Raw genomic sequence first — 22,072 nt, forward strand, 5'->3', positions numbered from 1 at the left:
TTATCAAAAATTTCAAAAGTGCATATCAAAATTGGAAAACACCAAAATGGATAAGGTAAATACAAGTGATTACCTTGTCTATTAAAAGTTAACGCCCTTTGGTTACATGCTAAAGTGTCCATCAAAAGGCAAAATCGTCATTTTACCTTACAAGGTAAATGGATCCGCTCATTGCATTTTCCAAAGCAAAAATTTATTATATTCAAAGATTGATATAGTGAAATCAGTCATCTGTATATTGTTTCTTAAGACATATGTTAAATCAAAAGTGAATAAGTATTTATGAACGGAGGGAGTATTTAATCAAGAATTTATTTCAACTTTAGTGCGAGGTAAAAAAACTATTTACCTTACAAGGTAAAATCTGTCTCCTACCTTATTAATTTTCTTTTATAAATCACTTATTTCATTCATTTCTTATTCAGATTATAGGTTTGTTTACTCGTTTCACTCTCTTCATTCACATTACTTGGGTGTTTGTTCTTGTACAAAGTCTATTTCATCAAAAATTTTGCACTTTAAGATTTATTTTGATCACCTTTTTATATAAGTATTTCAATAGCAAACAGACAAGTATGTAGTATTGATATTATTAATCATTTTTTTAGCTTACTAATTTTTTAAACGTTGTTGTTATCATACCAATTTGTAAAGCCTAAACCTATGTTATGCCATTATTGTCTATTTAATTTATTTTTTTTTGAATTTGTTGTTTGAAAGTAATGATGTAAAATTTGGTCATGCATGTGTAAACAACTTGCCCTTAAGGCTACGAACTTCCATATCGAAATTATTCACAAGTTTGGGTGAATTTTGATAATGTGTTTCAAACCTACCATCAAATTATTGTTCCAGTGTCATCCTTGAAGAATTAATATTCAAATTTGAAGAATTTTAACTTACTCAAAAATCAAACTCACACTATCTGTGGGTTCTTCAATAATAAAGGAATGTTCTACATGTGCATACATGTTAAGTATCTGTAGATTAAGGCGATTACTAAAAATTTTAACGGTACGAAGAAATAAAGATAAAGAATCATCATTTCAAATAGGAGTTTCATTAAATATTGATTGTCCGTTGGACGTAAAATAATTCAGATCTCAACAAAAAATAACCACATCATCTTTCGGATTAGTAATACCCATTTTACTTTTTAACAACCTTTTCAAACGTTCATATTTGAGAAATAAAAGAAATGATTGAACCACTATAGGACGCCGACGATATCATATCGAATCCCCATCACGCAAAACTTCACCACTGCAATATAAATTTACTCTTACCTTATTATCATCCATCGTAAAGTAAGAAATGAATAAGGTTCAACAAATATTTTGAGTTATGAACTTTGATAAAAAAAATTATGAATTGATGCAAATGAAAGAAACCCACAGTCACACTCTTTATATAGCACCTTAAATTTTGAAGTTGTTACATGGCAAATATGACATCCTACCTTACAAGGTGAGAGTTCATACTCGACTTACAATCATCCAGTAAAAGAGAATTTATTCTCTCCTTTGTTAGCGGTAAGTCTCATCTTGCAAATACTCCTTCTCTATGGAAATTTAATTATTCCCTACTTTTTCAGTCAAAGGATAAAGTAAGCGACTTCATTTACCTTGTAAGGTAAATTCACAATTTTACTTTGCACGAACTTTTTAATGGACAAGGTAAACACCTGTATTTATCTTGTCCGTTTTAATATTTTTCCATTTTAATATGCCCTTTGAAATTTTTAATAAAAGAACTAGTCCTTTAGGCTCCGGACCCTTGTACATTGAAATATTACAGATCTATGAATATATATCTCCCCTTCATTTTGCGAAATATCTAAGGATTTTTTGTTATTTTCCTTCTACGGGTACAAGAATCTGTATACTAGAAACAACCACTTCAACTAATTCAAGTTTAAGAATAAGAACACAATGAAGTACAGAAAATACCCTCAACCCAAGATCAAAGTGATCTTCATAAGAGGTGTATTTTATTTTTAGAAATAAAGATGAAACAGAAATGGCCAAGTCGCCCGAATTCACGGACTTGCCTTAAGGAAATAATTCCCCTCCCTGTACCCGAGGTTGCGGAATTTTCCTTCCAGGATAAAATGGCCAAACAAACCAACTGTAGCGGTACCTCAAATAATTGGAATATCGTCGAACTCACTGAACGTTTTGAGTGATCACACAAAATATTTTTAAGGCAAGAAGAGTGTTTTTATTCTCAAATTTTCGTTCCAAAACCTGTGGATGAAAGCAGGTTTATATAGCCATAAGATGTCTCTTCTAAAAAGTGGCAATGGTTCATTTAAAAGGTGTAACCTTTTCTGAAAATTCATGTCCATTCGTCCAAACAGTGTGTCTGTTCCAAATAGGCATGCCATTTCGTGAATCAGTGTGTCATTTCGTTGAAGAATTGCATCCTTCTAAAGCATGAGTTCGAAACAGTGCAACTTTTTTGAAGCATCAGTTCAGTTCGAACGTTGCATTTGTTATTGTTACTGCATGCATATAAATGGAGTATTAAACACACAGAAAAAATTTCTTGCGTTTTTGTCATTGATCAGATTTCATCAAATAAAGTTCATCCAAAAAGATAGATTTCATCGATCGATCATTTGACAAATCCAAATCCAAATTCGAAGCCAAGCCGAGCGAGCGACGACGACGGCGCGAGACATCTCTTATTTCTTGCCTTACTTATCATGTGGAGTAAGTGTTCTTGATTATAAACACTTCCAAGTTCTTTTTTTCCACCAATTTGGGAGAAAGAGTAAACTTTATAATTTGGGAGTACACTTTCCATTTTAGTGTCTCATTCCCTCCACCATTTTACTCTCCATTTTTCCATTCACACTTCTTTCATATACTACAAACCAAACAATCCCCCACATGAATGAGGAATGGCTATTTTTCGTAAAAGTTTTATGGACAAGTATATGATCATCAAGCAAAGACTGATTGCATCTGGATAAGTGGGTTTCCCTTTGAACTTTCCATAGTGAACATGCATCGGATGCACTCGGTCAATCGGTAGATTTGATATCTTTAAACCGTCGAGCTTTAATGTACACCTAGACAGTACATGTCACACAACCAACCTTTTAACGTTTATGGTTCTCACGATTTTGTTCTTTTCAACCATGAACACGTTCTGGTTTCATGAGAGCTTAGAGAGTAGGCATTTACTAACATTCTCCTTGAAGTGGCTTCAACTTCGCCCTCACATAGGTGATTTCTAAACGTTCAATCCTATAGATTAAGCTATTTGGTCAAATCTGCTAAATTTAGATAATCATTAAAAGGTTTTTCACCTTAAGTCTTATCCTTGTTTACTATAAATTGTCTATATCATGAGAATGGGTTGGGTAATTGACAATGTTGAACCTGTCAGACACAACTTTGTTTGATCTCCTTGAACCTAGCTCTTGGGATCCCCAGTCTGCTAGGTAGAGTTACCACTATGCTGACTTGTCCTAGGCCTTAAACCCATTTCCTTGGATGTCCTTTCCACTCTTTCTCTAGATAGGCTTTTTGTAAGTGGATTTGACACATTATCCTTTGAATTTACATAGTCAACAGTGATAATTCCACTAGAGAGAAGTTTTCTAACGGTATTATGTCTCCGTCGTATGTGACGAGATTTACCGTTGTACATCATGTTCCTTGCCCTACCTATAGCCGTTTGGATATCACAGTGTATACATACTGGTGCCACTGGCTTGGGCCAATCCGGAATATCTTCCAAGAAATTCTGGAGCCATTCTGCTTCTTCACCGGCTTTATCCAATGCGATAAATTTAGATTTCATTGTAGAGCGAGCAATACAAGTCTGTTTGGATAATTTCCAAGAGACTACTCTTCCACCGATAGTAAATACATATCCACTTGTGGATTTTACTTTGTTCGATTCGTTGATCCAATTTGCATCACTATATCCTTCAAGTACCGCAAAATATTTAGTATAATGCAAAGCATAATCTTGAGTGTATTTAAGATACCCCAAAACTCTTTTCAATGCCACCCAATGAGTTTTGTTGGGATTACTCGTGTACCGACTCAATTTACTGAAAGTGCATGCTATGTCTGGTCGTGTACAGTTCATTATATACATTAAACATCCCAATACTCTTGCGTACTCCAATTATGAGTCACTTTCACCTTCAGTCTTTCGAAGTGCAAAGGTCGCATCCAATGGAGTCTTGGCAATAGCGAATTCCATATACTTGAATTTGTCAAGTACTTTTTCGATATAATGAGACTGTGACAATGCCAACCTTTGTGGAGTTCTATGGATTCTTATATCTAAGATTACATCCGCAACTCCATGGTCTTTCATATCAAACTTGATCTCGAGCATTCATTTTGTTGTATTTATGTCAGAAATGTCTCTATTGATGATTAACATATCATCCACATATAAACAAATAATGACTTGGTGATTTGTAGTGTCTTTAATATAAACACATTTATCACATTCATTTATTTTGAATCCGTTTGCCAACATGGTTTAGTCAAACTTCGCATGCCATTGTTTAGGTGCTTGCTTTAGTCCATACAATGACTTAATAAGTTTACACACTTTGTTTTCCTTTCCTGGAACCATAAAATCCTTAGGTTGTTCCATGCATATTTATTCCTCCAATTCTCCATTTATAAAAGCGATTTTCACATCCATTTAATGAATTTCAAGACCATATACTGCAGCTAAGGCAATTAACATTTGAATCGATGTTATCCTTGTTACTGATGAGTATGTATCAAAGTAACAAGGCCTTCTTTTTGTTTTAGGTCTTTTATTACAAGTCTTGCCTTGTATTTGTCAATAGTGTCATCTACTTTCATTTTCCTTTTGAAGATCCATTTAGAACCTAAAGATTTATTTTCGGGAGGAAGATCAACCAATTCTCATGGATGGTTGCTTAAGATTGAATCAATCTCACTATTGACTGCCTCTTTCCAAAAGGATGAGTCTGATGATGACATCGCTTTTTTAAACGTTTGAGGCTCATTTTCTAAGAGAAATGTTACAAAATTCGATCCAAATGAAGTTGACGTTCTTTGACGTGTACTACGTCTTGTATTTTCTTTATTATGTACATTCTTACTTGGTTCATCTTGAGGTCATTTAGATCCTCCACTAGACTGTTTATGTCTAAGTTTATACGGGTAAATATTTTCAAAGAATTCAGCATTATCTGATTCAATTACCGTATTGTCATTTATATCCGAATGTTCGGATTTATGAACTAAAAACCAATATGCTTTACTACTTTTAGCATATCCTATGAACATGTAGTCCATCGTCTTAGGTCCTATTTTAACCCTTTTAGGCATAAGAATTTGGACCTTTGCTAGACACTCCCACACTTTGAAATATTTCAAGTTAGGTTTTATTCCTTTCCATTTTTCATAAGGAATTGATTGTGTCTTACTATGGGAAACTCTGTTGAGTATACGATTGGTTGTAAGGATAGCTTCCCCCCATAAATTTTGCGGTAAACTAGAACTTATAAGTAAGGCATTCATTATTTCCTTCAAAGTTTGATTTTTCCTTTCCTCATTTCTATTAGATTGAGGTGAATATAGGTCCGTAGTTTGATGAATGATTCCATTATCTACACATATTTGCGCAAAGGGAGATTCATATTCTCCGTCCCTATCACTTCTTAACATTTTGATATTTTTGTCTAACTGATTTTCAACTTCAGTTTTATATTGTCTAAACGCATCTATTGCTTCATTCTTACTATTTAGCAAGTAGACATAGCAGTATCTAGTGAAATCGTTAATAAAAGTTATGAAATACTTTTTCCCACCACGTGATTGTGTTGACCTCATATCACAAATGTCAGTGTGTACTTAGTCTAAGAGATTGGAATTTCTTTCAACGGACTTATAAGGATGCTTTGCATACTTCGATTCCACACAAGTTTGACACTTTAATTTATTACCCTCAAAGTTTGGCAAAACTTCTAAGTTAATCAGTTTTCGTAACGTTTTGTAATTAACATGGCCTAAACGTTCATTCCATAAATCATAAGACTCAAGCAAATAAGAAGAATTTGAACTTTTATTTATTTCAACATTCATTACATTCATCTTATAAAGGCCCTCAGTGAGACAACCTTTTCCTACATACATTTCTCCTTTGTTAACTATAATTTTTCCAGAAATGGTTACACATTTGAATCCGTTCTTATATAGAAGTGAAACAGAAATTAAGTTTCTATGTAATTCTGGAGCATACAAGACATTGTTAAGTGTCAAAACATCGCCTAAAGTCATTTTCAAGCACACTTTCCCTGTTCCTTCTACCTTAGCAGTCGCGGAGTTAGCCATGTAGACCATTTATTTTACTTGAGCCGAAGCAAATGATGAAAACAATTCTTTGTTGGCGCAAACATGATGGGTGGCACCAAAATCCATCCACCACTCGCGAGGATTCCCTGCCAAGTTGGACTCAATCATATTTGCTTGATCTTTTTTCTTGCCTTTTTTAGGGACTCGACAATCCGTGGACTTGTGGCCAATCTTGCCACAGTTGACGCATTTTCCCTTGAATTTCTTCTTGGGTTGATTGCTTCCTTGTTCAACTTTCTTCCTTTTCTTAGAATTATTTTGATCATCTTCTACAATATGTGCTCCATTAAATGTAGAATTCCCTTTTAACCTTCTCTCGGCAGTCTTATTATCCTCTTCAATGCGCAGTCGGACAATAACATCTTCAACAGTCATCTCCTTGCGTTTATGCTTCAAGTAGTTTTTGAAGTCTTTCCACAAAGGTGGTAGCTTCTCAACTATCGCCGCTGCTTGAAATGCATCATTCACAATTAAACATACAAAACAGTTTATGTGAGTATTAAGAACATTTTTAATTTGTTCAACTAAGGTATTTTTTAAAGATATACCTTTTGCTAGGAGATCATGTATGATGACTTGCAACTCCTGCACTTGAGAGACAACCGATTTGCTATCTATCATTTTAAAGTCCAGAAACCGTGCAAAAAAGAATTTCTTAATTCCTGCATCCTCTGTTTTATATTTTCGTTCAAGTGCCCCCCGCAATCCTTCGATGTCTTAGTTCCACTATAAACATTGTAGATGTCGTCTTGGAGACCACTCAGAATATAATTCCTGCAAAGGAAGTCTGAATGTTTCCAAGTTTTTACAATTACGAAACGCTCTTTGTTTGAGGTTCCCTCAGGCACCTCAGGAGCGTCTTCTCTAGTGAACCATTGCAGACACAAAGTGGTGAGGTAAACGAACATCTTTTGTTGCCATCGCTTAAAGTCAATGCCCGCAAATTTTCTGAGCTTCTCCGCCAGTGCCATTGTAGGCGGAGCATTTGTGCGACTTGATGTGGCAATACTTGTTGCCCATACAGACGTTACCGCATCTTGTATTTGATTTTCATTAGTCATCTTGCCTGTCACCACAAGACAGAAAAATTTAGTATTTTCAGAATACTACTTATAAAGTTAAATAACTTTTAAACTTTTTTTCTTGTTTCTAGTTAACGATGAAGTTTTTATAACTTCAAATCGTCAACCGAGTGAAGTTTAGCTTGTGATGAAGATTTTATGTCTTCTAATCACTAGTTAAATTCAAGCGGGGTAGAAAGCTTAAAGCTTTAATCCCCAAAAACAAGTAATACAGATTCTGTAGTTTATTTCCTTAAGATTGTTATTTTTCTTCTACAAGTATAGATTGTTATTTTTCTTCTACGAGTATAGATTGTTATTTTTCTTCTACGGGTACAAGAATCTGTATACTAGAAACAACCACTTTAACTAGTTTAAGTTTAAGAACAAGAACACAATGAAGTACAGAAAATACCCTCAACCCAAGATCAAAGTGATCTTCATAAGAGGTGTATTTTATTATCAGAAATAAAGATGAAACAGAAATGGCCAAGTCACCCGAATTCATGGACTTTCCTTAAGGAAATAGTTTCCCTCTCTGTACCCGAGGTTGCAGAATTTTTCTCCCAGGATAAAATGGCCAAACAAACCAACTGCAGCGGTACCTCAAACAATTAGAATATCGTCGAACTGATTGAACGTTTTGAGTGATCACATAGAATATTTTTAAGGCAAGAAGAGTGTTTTTATTTTGAAATTTTCGTTCCAAAGCCTGTGGATAAAAGCAAATTTATATAGCCACAAGATGCCTCTTCTAAAAGTGGCAATGGTTCATTTAAAAGGTGTAACCTTTTCTGAAAATTCATGTCCATTCGTCCAAACAGTGTGTCTGTTCCGAAAAGGCATGCGAATTTCATGAATCAGTGTGTAATTTCGTTGAAGATTGCATCCTTCTGAAACATCAGTTTGAAATAGTGCAACTTTTCTGAAGCATCAGTTTAGTTCGAACATTGCATTTGTTACTATTACTGCATGCATATAAATAGAGTATTAAACATATAGAAAAATTTCTTGCGTTTTTGTCATTGATCAGATTTCGTCAAATAAAGTTTGTCCAAAAAGATAGATCTCATCGATCCAAATCCAAAGCCGAGCCGAGCAACAACAACAACGCAAGGCATCTCTTATTTCTTGCCTCACTTATCATATGGAGTAAGTGTTCTTGACTATAAACACTTCCAAGTTCTCTTCTTCCACCAATGTGGGAGAAAGAGTAAACTTTCTAATTTGGGAGTACACTTTCCATTTTAGTGTCTCATTCCCTCCACCATTTTACTCTCCATTTTTCCATTCACACTTCTTTCCTATAAACCCAACATTTTCCTCCAATCAGTTTATGTCATTCAAGAAAAGAATATGCTCTCTGCATTTCAATTTATTTGTTTGTCTTTTTTCTAAAAATATCTTCTTCTTCAGTGAAAATTAGAAAGAAATGATTGTCGATCAATCAGAACTACTTAAGTACCTAAATAGTTCTGATTGATCGTCAATCCTTGCTCCTAACCTTACCTTCTCCAACTTCTTCATATGCTTTGGAGTGGGTTTGAATTTAATTTCGTTAACAGAAACAATGCCTTCTTCCAAACTCAGATAATGATTTTGGTCGCGCCTTGATTTTCCACTTCTTTTTGGCAACATAATATGGCTGTTTAGTTCTTCAATTGGCCAACTTTCCTAACAGCAGTTCTCTGTGTCCTCACCTGCTCCTAGCAGTCAAAATTCTTTCCAATTTTAACTTTGAAGTGATACTCATCCTCCTCCACCTGGATATATAAAGAGTTGATTACATAGTTAGATTTTGATATGAAACGCATTTTCTACAAAGATTTAATGAGGAACTAAAAATGTGACATTTTTAACAACTTAATGTTTTTAGATGAAATAGTCATGCTTTAACATGATAACAGAAGATATACAGATCCTGCATTCAAATCTTGTTGCTAAAAAAAAAAAAGAAGAAGAGCAAATACAAAATTCCATGTGTTTGGCTTACGAAAAAAAATCAGGTGCACACTGAGGGCGCGTTGCCGCATAATAGTATAAAATAATTTAAAGTATACTTTCTCAAAGCACCTAAACTTTCCTAAGCTTTTTAATGCGATAATCACACATTTCAACAACAATATTAAAGGGTTACTTATAGGTTCCAATTTAGAATGCTCACTGATAGCTAGGTACTTCTTGTTTAAGAATTGATCCATGGAACTAATCAGAAATGTTTGATGCTTAACTGGGCAGTGAATTCCGTGGCAGGACACAATACTAAAGACTAATAATTTTAATAGTTACCAGAGTCAATCGTCAGCACCTCTAATCACCTTTTACGATTATCCTTATCAACTACGTACCATCATCACAACAATCATCAATTACTAGCTATATCACACACCACCGTCAGCCGTCATTAGATGTTGTCAACTATCATCAACACCCCAGTTAGCTATCATTATCATCAACTATGTATAATTATATCTCAACGCTTTAAAAAAAAAATAAAAAAAAAAAAATATATATATATATATATATATATCAACGCTACTAGTTACCACCTCTAGTTATTATCGATCACTACTGTCAATCATCATCACCACTAGCTACTACCCACAATCACCATCATCAACCAACAACATCCGCAATTGACATCGTTACTAGCTCCCAGTGTTTTAAAAGGTGCGGGTGTGAGGCAAGTCATTTTATGTAGCATAGGGCGAGGCGTAAGCCCCGAGACATGGGGCGTAATTCTCATAGATCTTTAATTTTTAATTTATAATATAATTAAAATAGCATAATATCACAAGAATTATACCAAAACTACATTATTAGTTTTAAATTGTTTCAAAATGATTAAAAAACTCGTAGAAAATAAAACTTTTAACATCATTTACATGTCGAAATATTGCAATGATATAAAAACTTTTTCATTAATATATTGTATAATTAATTTGATATGTTTTTGAGTTTTATATTTATTAGTTTTTAAATATTGACAACATTTTGTATATTTAGATTTCAGAAAAACATTTAACTAAATTTTTTTTAATACAACACCTCAAATATCGTCAATTATGCATATGTCCTAGGAATTTTTGAAAAGGGTCTGAAAATGGCATCAGTCTATTTCAGCTTTTAGCTGTTGGTTAGAGATTTTTCACAGTGTGTCGCCTTCTTTTCTTTCTTTTCCCTTTTCAATTCAGTTTTTTTGAAGACCTTATGAGGTTCTTCACTTGGCAAGTTTGCCAAAAGTACACCATGGGAATTCTTTTTACCAAAGTTTAAAACTTGATGAATAATTTATCAAAAAGACACTTAATTCTACATCATCATTAACTTTTTTAACTTAACAATTTCACCTACAAATTTTATAATAATTCACTTTAACCCAATACTTCCAACTTAATAAATTCATCCACAAGTTTTAAATAATACACTTCAACCCACTCCATCATCCACCATTATATATATATATATAAAAATATTTAGGTTTCCAAAAATATTAAATAAGAAAATCCAAAAGCTAAAAATAGAAGGTGATTGTTTTCCCTCCAAAAAGCTCCGATTCCAACCACTTTTTTGGCGTTATTTCTGGCGATCAGTTCTAAATCAGTCCACAAACATCATAAGATTGTCCATTGCACCCATTGTTCACGATGTCTATTGTAGAATTTGTTCTAGTTTCTGGTGATTTCATGGGAGAATGGTTGGAGACTCCCAAATGCTGAAAATAGAGATATTTTATGAAGGTGACAATCCCTGATGGTGTTCGCCACAATAGTTCATACGACAAATTGGTTGTAAGCGTAATGCAAAGCAGGAATCTAGATTGTGCGTCGAGAGACATGGTGATTAGTTATCTAATGAATTCGAGGGAAAAGGTGAATCCTACGATCATAAATAGTGATGTACGTGTGCTGATGTACATGATGGATGTCGATGCAGATGGCTTTAGGCCTATTTTGAGGATAAATGTAGCTGAGAAATCCGTCAAAGGGCTAGTAAATTCATCAGAACCCCCACCTCCACGCCGGGCAATCGACGATGATTTCAGTGATTACGAGAACGATATCGATCAACCTATTAATACGAAAGATGATCCTATGCATATGGAAGAGGTTTCATAGGACTCGCAAGACGACGAAGAAAACTGTGGAACGGGATCACAACCAGGATATTCCTTCAACGACTGAGCCAATTTCCATCTCGATCAAACATTCGCCGATAAAAAAGAGTTCAAAATGCTACTAGACGCAGCAGCGGTGAGGCAGTGTTTTATTTTTGTTTGGAGAAGAACTGCTCCAAATTCTTGAAGGCAAAATATTTATCTTGTAGTTGCGGCTGGTTGTTGAGGGCAATGAAGTATGAAACCTCGTGCAGATTTTGCATATACAAGTATGTCAGGTTGCACACGTGCGGTGTTGAACACGCCACCCGCAGGCATAAGAGATTGTTCTCTGAATTGATTGCTTCACTATGCGTAAATTATTTTCGGGATGGTAAGGGTCTAAGCATAAGCAAAATACAAAGGATTATGTTTAAGGAGTTGCATTGTCACACAAGCTATTGGATGTACTGAAAAGGAAGTACAATTGTGAAGAACATCATTCGCGGGACACCGGAGCACGGATATGCTTGCTTGCCGGCTTTTTCCCACATGGTGGAGTTGTTGAATCCAGGGTCTTCCTACTCTATCATGGTAAACCAGATTAATGGAGCGTTTGTTTATTACTTCTTAGCATTCGGAGCTTACATACGGGGATATTCCTACATGAGAAAGGTAATTGCCGTCGGTGGAACACATTTATATGAAAAGTACGGGGGCGTGTTGCCGAGTGCAGTTGCACAGGACACCAAAAATCACATCTTTCTAATTTTCTTTTGTCTCGTCGATAAAAAGAACGATGCTTCTTGGACCTTCTTCTTCTAGAATTTGAAGTCTATCGTAGAAGATGAACCAGATCTATGTATCACCTCCAAAAGGCACATCAACAGTGTCAATGCCTTCTCCCGTGTTAACAGTCGTGCACACCATGGACTTTGCATGAGGTACCTCATTGAAAATCTGTGCGTAAATCAACACAGCGGAGAACATCTTTATCTGTTCTACACCGCGGCAAAGGCGTATACTGTTGATGAATTAAGCGAGCATTTTGTCGAATTGAAGAATAATAGCCCCGATGCAGCATATGCTTTTGTAAATGTGCTTGGTTTTGAGAAACAGAGTAGTGCGCACTTCCCGGGCAATAGGTACGATGTGATGACCACAAACATCATCGAGTCACTCAACTCGGTGTTGATGGATGAATGGAAGTACCCCGTGTCGTACATATTCAATTCAATTGTTAGAAAATTTAGTGAAAAGTTTAGGGAGCGGTATGCCTTTGTCGATGGTCAAAATAATATATTTGTGTCTTGTGCAGAAAGGATTCTAAGGGATAACAGGAGTGCGAGCGATTCCTTGTATGTGAATAATACAAACAGGGGTCCCAACCAATTCACGGTGTTAGGCAGCGGTGTTACTGCCAAGGTCAATCTGTTGGAGAGGAGTTGTTCTTGTCGAAAATTTGACTTGGTAAAAATATCGTGCGAACATATGATGGTAGCTTTGCGAGCAAAGTATGGCGATGGCGTAGGTTATGGAAACTCCATCTACGAGTAATCTTCGTCAATTTATAAAGTTGAAACTTACCTCCTCGCGTACTAGAAAGCTATTAACGTTGTTCCTCCAAAGGCTGAATGAACTGTGCCACAGGAAGTACAAGACAGTAAGATTTCTCCACCCCCAAACGATTGCAAACTCGGAAGGAAGAAAGTCAAACGCACTAAGGACATCGGTGAGACATGCAAGTCCAAAAGGAGGAATAGGTGTTCTATATGCCAGAAATTCTGGTACAAAAGAACACATGTAGAATGGCCAACAAATAGTAGACAACCTTTTTTTTTGCTTCAGTTGTAAAGGTACTATTTTAGGGGATAAATGTTTGTTTCTGTAGAATTTAACCTTCAGTTGTAATCGACTTAACGCAATGTCTATGATAGACTATGTAAATTCTATGGTATATCGTTCCTACAGTGTATCAAATATTATGTATTGGTCTATGTTGGTCTTTTTACTGCCTTAACTCTCCAATCGATGTAATGAATCATTGTTTCCCATTCCCATTTAATGAAAAGCTGCAAAAATGTCTGTTCATAAGAAAAATCGTTGGTATAAGCAAACCAAACATTTTCTCTTTTGACACACGTCGACTGACCATTGGGTGGATATATGAAAGGACTTCATCTATTGGTCTATAAGTAGAGTGTCTATTTCTACGTAACCCTTCAGTTGTCCCTAAAACCAATATCAGAAACCCTCTTCTTCTTCTTCTTCTTCTTCTTGTTCACCCAAATCAGAAAATATGCCTCCAAGAAGGATAGTCCTGTGCCCTGTCAGATGTGTTCCCCCAAGGCACTACGACCTCCTTCTTCTAAGAAATAATTTCGATCGCCTGTTCTATGGCCTGGGTCAAGACTGCATCTACCTAAAGCGAAAACTCCGTAGAATTGCTCATTTCCTGAGGGCAATTCTGGAAAGGTTCGGAATGGATGGCCCTGACTACATCACCCCCCAGCATCCCCGTGAAATTTATTGTTTAGTTTGTTATTTCCTTTTATGTTTATTTGTTTTTATTTTGTGTTCATTGCAGAAGAAGTTTTCTTATAGGATTGTTGTTAGAAGAAAACTTCTTATTTTGCTTATTTTGCTTGTTCTGGCCGATGTGCCAATGCTTTGAATGTAAAAATCCCATGATTATGCAATGAACAAAGAATTTCTGTTTTCAAATTGAATTTCCCTCTTTTTTATTATTGTTATTTTTGTGTTAGCATCTGTAGTGAATGCATCTTTAAAAAAAAATCACATAAACAGTTTCTCGTCGATCACATAAAGAGTGTATCCTCAATCACATATTTTGTCTATCATCAGTCAGACATAGTAGTCGATCATCGATCATGTGAATCGATGGAGCAGCAGTTAAATTAAAATAGATAATACTAACAAGTTTTGGGGGCTGGTGGAGTAAAATAATTAAATTAAAAATAATTTAAACTGATAATAACATGTTTTGGGCTGGTGGAATAAACTAATTAAATTAAAAATAATTTAAACTGATAATAACATGTTTTGGGCTGTTGGAATAAAATAATTAAATTAAAAATGATTTAAACTGATAATAACAGGTTTTGGACAGTTGGAATAAAATAATTAAATTAAAATGATTTAAACTGATAATAACATGTGTTGGGGCTGATGGAATAAAATAATAAAATAAAAAATGATTTAAATAGACAATCTTGAACCGTTGGTGATTTAAATTAAAAATGATATAAACAGTAATTTTAGTTTTTGGAACTGGGGTGAAAGTTAATAAAACGTCGAAGACCATGACCAACGTCATCCATCAACTGGATACTAAAATATACCATAGACTGGTATGGTCTATCGTAGACCTACACCTGTACGAGTGCATCGACGAATCTCTGAATTAGGCGTAGACCACTGTGATCTACGTAGACTGATTTAGACCAACACTTGGATATTGTTTAAAAGAGAATAAATAAATTAAAAATAAATGTAGGGTGGATTTCTACACATGTGAGGGAGTGTAAACAAGTCACACAATCATATTAGAGGTGATACAAATTAGGGGTCGTGTATTAAGGAGTGTGTGGATGGGTAGTGGTTGAATGTTCAATAGTCTAAGGGTAATGTTTTTCAAAGCACAAGTATATTTTGTGGATGTATTTTGTATTTGATGACTACGCATTCCACATACTCCTTAAATGGCCACTCCCAAATCAAAAGATTAAGTGGAATGGATAGTGGTTGGACAAAATATATCCACAAAACATACTTATGCCTTGGAAAACATTACTCTTAGGAGGTTGAACATTCAACCACTACCCATCCACACACTCCTTAATACACTACACCTAATTTGTATAACCTCTAATATGATTGTGTGACTTGTTTACACTCCCTCACATATGTAGAAACCCACCCTACATTTATTTTTAATTTATTTATTCTATTTTAAACAACATCCAAGTATTGGTCTATATCAGTCTACGTAAATCATAGTGGTCCACGCCTAATTAAGAGATCTGTCGATGTACTCGTACAGGTGTAGGTCTACGATAGACCATTCCAGTCTAAGATATATTTTAGTATCTAGTTGATGGATGACGTTGGTCATGATCTACGATGGTCTATTAACTTTCACCCCCAGTTCAAAAAAATAAAATTACTGTTCCAACGGTAACAAACGGCTAATTTTGCACTTAACACATCCTTTTTTACTTCATATATAAAGTCGTCACTCCCTCATTATTTTATTTAATTAACTTTGCTTTTATTTAAAACTTCTACAATGTCTCAATCATCTCAAACATCCAATTCTAAAAAGACTCTAATTTGTCATTGTGGGAATACGGCTGTCTTGAGGACGTCATACACGGACTCAAATCCAGATCGTAAATTTTATAACTGTGCAATTGAGAAGGTGAGTCGTGTATGTCGTTTTTATAATATTAATTTAATCATTATGTAATTATAATTTATTTTCTAGGATAATGGCGCTTTAAAAGGCTCGATGAGCTATCACCTCGAAGCAGTCCATCAACGTTGAGTCCGGGACGCGACACATCAAATTTTTGTGGCTCCACAAAATTTAATCTACTATAAAAGCTCCAAGAATGCGAAGTAAATAGAGATTTTCATATGAATTTGTTCAAAGAAGCCGAAGAACAAAGGGATCACCTTAAAGTATTGCTACATGACACCCAAATTCAGAGGGATCGACTGAAACAAAAATTGATTTTGGCCGAAGAAAGAGAGAATGGCCTAAAAATGATGTTGTGTTCTATAATGCTAGTATTCGTTCTTTGGAAAAGTGTAACATGGATGTAGTGATATTGAATAAATAATAATACTTCTATTTTTCTACAATGTTAACACTGTTTTTGATAGAATCATAGTCGATCAATCAACACATCAACTTAAAATGAAGCAACATGGTAATGATAGACTATGAAAGAAGTATACGAAAGATTAACTAAACATTCTATGAAATAAAAGAGATTTTCAAATATCCTACCAAACAGGTCATTCAACACATTAACAATAAAATAATTCAAATCTCTTTTTCAATCCTTCTTTTCTTCTTCTTTTTCCTCTTCCGCCACAACAGAGGCCAACTCATTCATTTTGCTCCTTTTTTCTTCTTCTTCATTCCTCTCCGATTCACGAAGGTCCATATGCACTGTATCATCATATTACAAAGTGTTACTGATATTTATAGCTGAAAATTCATTAACAACAGCAATTATTGAATAAAGTTACCTCGCCCGTGTTGTCGCTCATATTGTTCCTTTTTTCTTCAGTCTTTTCTCTCTAATATAGGCAGCAATATCCAACACCGCTTCCTCGAGCGCAGTAACACGCTTATGAAGATCCTCGGGGGATTAGGTGCTCGCTGCATCTTTGGAGGTGCTCGGAGTATCATCATCACCAATGCGTACTTCAACGGGGTTACCACCCAAATCCCTGTCATCATCACTGTTATCATTTGAAATAAGGACAGTCACCCCTTCTAACTCTTTCTGTAAGCCATCGAGGACGTTATTCTTCACCTCGTCCGTATATGGCTCAAAGGTAATAATGTAATCCATCTTCGTCTCACGAACAGTAGGGATGATGTACAGGTACACGTTCTATTAAATATCAATTAACAATTACATAACATTCGATGCAACAGTAGTATTATTATTGCATAGTAAAAAATAAGCTCATACCTTGGTAAATTTTCTTTGTACTTGAATGGGTTACCTTCGATTATTTGGTCCCTTTTTGTCGTGTGCCATCTGAGGATGCGGAAAATGGGAAAGGGCTCATCCATTGATTTTCCAACAAATTTTTCAAGATGAGGAAAGGGCTTATGATAGATACCATGAATTCCCAAGAAAATCCGAATAGAGTATAGGATGTCTTCTGCTTCTCATCAAATACTTCCCTCTGCTTCTTCAGGTCACTTTTCTTCTTTAGATAGTCTAGGGTCAGCTGAAATGTCTCTTTCCCCCAAGGATAATTCTCAAAGAAACTCAAAGAATTGACCATTCGAATCAGTTTCTTGTCAACAACCTTCGTCGAATATTTTGCAAGCAATATGGTGTGCAAGAACCACAGTAAACAACACTTAAACTTGTGGTGCTCGTTCAGCTTATTCCCTCTGATCAAGTGTAACAAGTTGGCCGCCGTAATGTTTTTGTTTTTCGTCACCTTAAAGTAAAAATGCTTCCGCTTGTCTAACACCTTCTTCATTTTTTATTCACTGGGGTATGATGAGCATTTCAGCCCCGTGATCAAATAAAATTCTTTCAAGATAAAACAGTCAAGCTTGTTGTGAACACAAAACCATATCTCATGACGCATCTTATCCCTCTTGACGCGTCGCAACAGTAAATAATGAACCAACTGCCCGTTGAACTTGAGATGTTTCGACAAGTTTCTCAGGTGTCCGAAACAGGACCACTTGAATCTTTTCTTCAACTCCTGGTCGACAAGAACTTGCTTAAATTCTTGATAAACAGTCATTCTTAATCTGACCAATATCTTCACTGGGAAAGATCTGACTTCATCCACTATCGTTCGAAGGTCATACCGCTCTACGAAAATGAACCTTGACAAACTTGGCACAGCAAGGGATCATTGTCCCCATCATCACTGTTTCTCCCACTTCTCTCGCTCTCTTCACTGTCACCACTAACACTGCGCTCGGGAAGGACATCTTTACTAGACTCGGCGTAGTCGCTTATCTCCTTTAAATCTGGATCAGATTCGGACAATTTCTCATCAATTTTATTTCTTTTTGAGATATTTTTAGCTGCCTCGGTTTTTCTTTTTCTACTGCTACCGGCTTTGCCTTTAGGATGGATGTTTTTTTTACCCATTTTCAACACAATCTACACCTGTAGAACAAATCTCTCATTTTCAGTTCATATACCACAAGTCTATCAATAGAAATAAGTCAATGCTCAAATGAACTCCCCCTCCCCCCACCTCCCAAAAAAAATAAAGAAATACCCCACCAAAATCCAACATGGAGTATTAAAATCAAACTAGTGCACCGAATCAAACTAATTAGTTATTAATCTTTCAATTTTCACTATTTCAGCCATCATATTTTAGAAGAATTTCATACGTCTAAAAATTTATTTCAATCTAGGGCATTCTGATTTCATAGACCACAGATCGATTTCATAGACCACTGGTCTACGGATAGAAACAGGCGACTGTTGGAATCAAACTGCTAAAATAACTCTTCAAATAACGATTATCCCACCATTCCACCATTAAACAGTTCACTCCAAACATCAATACTGTGAACCAAAATCTAACATGCAATATCGAAACACGATAATTGCTAAAAATCAAACCACTGCACCTAATCGAACTAATTAGCTATTAATCTTTCAATTTCAACTATCTAGGCAATCATTTTTTAAAAGAATTTCATATGTCTAAAAATTTATTTCAATCTAGGGCATTCTAATTTCATAGACCACGGATCGATTTCATAGACCACGGGTCTACGGACAAAAACAACTTATTATTCGAATCAAACTGCCAAAATAACTCTTCAAATAACGATTATCCCACCATTCAACACTTCTTTGCTAAAAAAAATGGAACTAAACCAAAACTTCTTAATCAACCAAATTCGAAAAACAAAAAAATCCTACATCACTACGAATCGATTAGCAAAGAAACCTGTTTAAATGGATCTACAAATGATCGAAACATGATTTTAACTAACCTTATGAAGCAAAAAGACCTCTTAGCAGCTACAGAAGAAGGAAAAACGAAAATGATATTTGGGGAGAACTGTTCTTCAAGCGGGAGTTGGAGAAAATTTAAGAGGAGAACGAAGATTTTTTTTTTTCGATATTGGAAGAAGTTGATGGGTGTTAGTGTATTATGTTAAATTTGTATATGGATTTTAGTGTATTATGTTAAATTTGTAAAGTTAGAAAAATGATACAATGGTCCCTTGACTCAAATGTGGGCCAACTTTTCCACGTTTTTTTACATTTTTTATACCCTAACCCTAAAAAATAATTCAAAAAGAAATTTAGTATCCTTTTGGCTAAATAATTTTGAGAATGGTAGCTTTTGCCAATTTTTCCCTCTTCACTTCTTCTGCAGTGGAAATATTGAAACGGTTTATTTCTTTTTTACATATAATGTCCTTTTCTTCATAAAGAAAAAATCTAATTCCTATCCAAAAAATATGGAATATGAATATTGTGTTTTTTAAAAGATTAACGTCTTTCCAACCACATACCAAAAGATGTATGTCATATTATAATATATATAGTTAACTTAATTAAAGTGGGCAAATTAAACCATTACATCTGGAAATTAGTTCTCATGAGTTAAGAGTAGAGTTAATAACTCAAATGATAACTTAACTTTGCCAGAAAGTCAGTCAACTTTGGTGTTTACTTCAAAAGGCACTCAACTATCACATTTTTACTTGGAAAGTCACTCAAATAAAAAATATTTTTAATAACTATTTTATCCTTATTTCCCTAAATTTAGTATCTCCTCTCCTCTTTCTCATTTTTCTTCTGCTTCTCACATATTGTAATTGATTCAGCATTAAATATTTTTAATAAAATATCAAAGGATCACATTAAAATTTATCAATAACCAAAGAATTAAAATTACAATTATTCTGCTCTACCTTTTCAATCCTTGTTTCAACTTCTTTTTTTCCATTTGATATTGATGTCCATATTGAAATTTAATTAAATTTAAATTTACACATTATATAGCTTAATATAAATGCGACGCTCTCAACGATACAACCCCCACCTCCCCCCTTCCTGTTTTTATTCTAAAGATGTCTTTTTTTTTTATAAATGTTTGTACTATATATATGAAAAAAAAAAAACATTTTACTATATGTATATGTATGATGAATTAGGGATTTTATAGCCATAACTAAATATTATGAGTAATATACCTACATTATAGGGATTCACTATATGTATGTAATAACTACGTACACGTGACTTTTAGTAATAAATGAGTTAAATTACGTATCATTTAGTTATATTTCATCGTATTAATATAGTTTATATTAATAATTTTTTATCCTTCGATTATTGTTAAATTTAATTTGATCTTTTAATATTTTATTAGGCATAATTAATGTTGAATCAATCACAATATGTGAGAAGGAGAAGAAAAATGAGAAAGAAAAAATAATTTATGGGAATAAGGATAAAAGGGTCGTTAAGAGAATTTTTTATTTTTCTGAATTTTGCATTTAAATAATAATTTCACATAAGCAAATGTTATTTAAAATAAATGATTAAATAGTTTGAGTGACTTTCTGAGTAAAAATGTGAAAGTTGAGTGACTTTTTGGGATAAAAGTTCAAAGTTTAGTAACCAATTGAGTTATTAACTCGTTAAGAGTATGAATAGATCTGGAAATTAATAAAATATCTAAGGGGTCGTTTGATAGAATGTATTGGAAAAACTAATGCATGCATTAGTTAATGAGCCTTAAGGGTCGTTTGGTAGAGTGTATTATAAAATATAGAGAAAAGACATCTTTTCCCTCCTGAAATTGTCCTCCAAACTCACTTTAGCACTTAAACTTAACTTCCGTTTATTTACCCCCCTTAACATCTTTAAAGTGAATTAAAATCCCACCTTAACTGTTGGCGTGTAAACAATCGCCGTTGGGCGCGTTAAAACTCCTTTTTTTGTCTATTTAATTTCTTTTAAATATTCATTTAAATAAAAAAAATGGATATATTTGTTAAAAAAAAATACTAATATTTTATTAAAAATATAATAGATTTTTTAAAAAAATAAATAAATAATAGACACCTTTTATTCTTTGTTCTCCAAAACATCAACAACATTCAAATTCCTCCATTAACAACCTCAAATCCATTCTCCATCAATGTTCTTCTTCAATTTTTTTTATTTTCCTCCATTAACACCATAAAAAAACAATCACAAAGACACTAAATTAAAAAATTTCTCTATTGAATACCTTTTATTCTTTCTTCTCCAAAACATCCACAACACTCAAATTCCTCCATTAACAACCTCAAATTCATTCTTCATTAACACTCTTCTTCAAATTTTTTTTCATTTTCCTCCATTAACACCATCAAAGAACAACCACAAAGACACTAAATTAAAAAAAATTCTCTATTGAATATCTTTTATTCTTTCTTCTTCAAAACATCCACAACACTCAAATTCCTCCATTAACAACCTCATATTCATTCTTCATCAACACTCTTCTTCAATTTTTTTCATTTTCCTCCATTAAAACCATCAAAGAACAACCACAAATACATTAAATTAAAAAAAAAATCTCCATTAAACACCATCTCAAACTTCAATCCAACTCCCTTAAAATTTGAACAAAAATTAAATTAAATTGATGATTTTGTCTTTGAAGCACTTACCATCAATGAAATTTATTTTAATTTCTACTTTTGAATGTTTTTGTTAATAAGATAACTTTTGAATTTTTAAACTCCAAACTTGAATCAGAAATAAGAAAAAGAAAACATTTACAAC

Source organism: Capsicum annuum, chromosome 3 (genome assembly GCF_002878395.1).
Source record: "Capsicum annuum cultivar UCD-10X-F1 chromosome 3, UCD10Xv1.1, whole genome shotgun sequence".
NCBI classification, from domain to species: domain Eukaryota; kingdom Viridiplantae; phylum Streptophyta; class Magnoliopsida; order Solanales; family Solanaceae; genus Capsicum; species Capsicum annuum.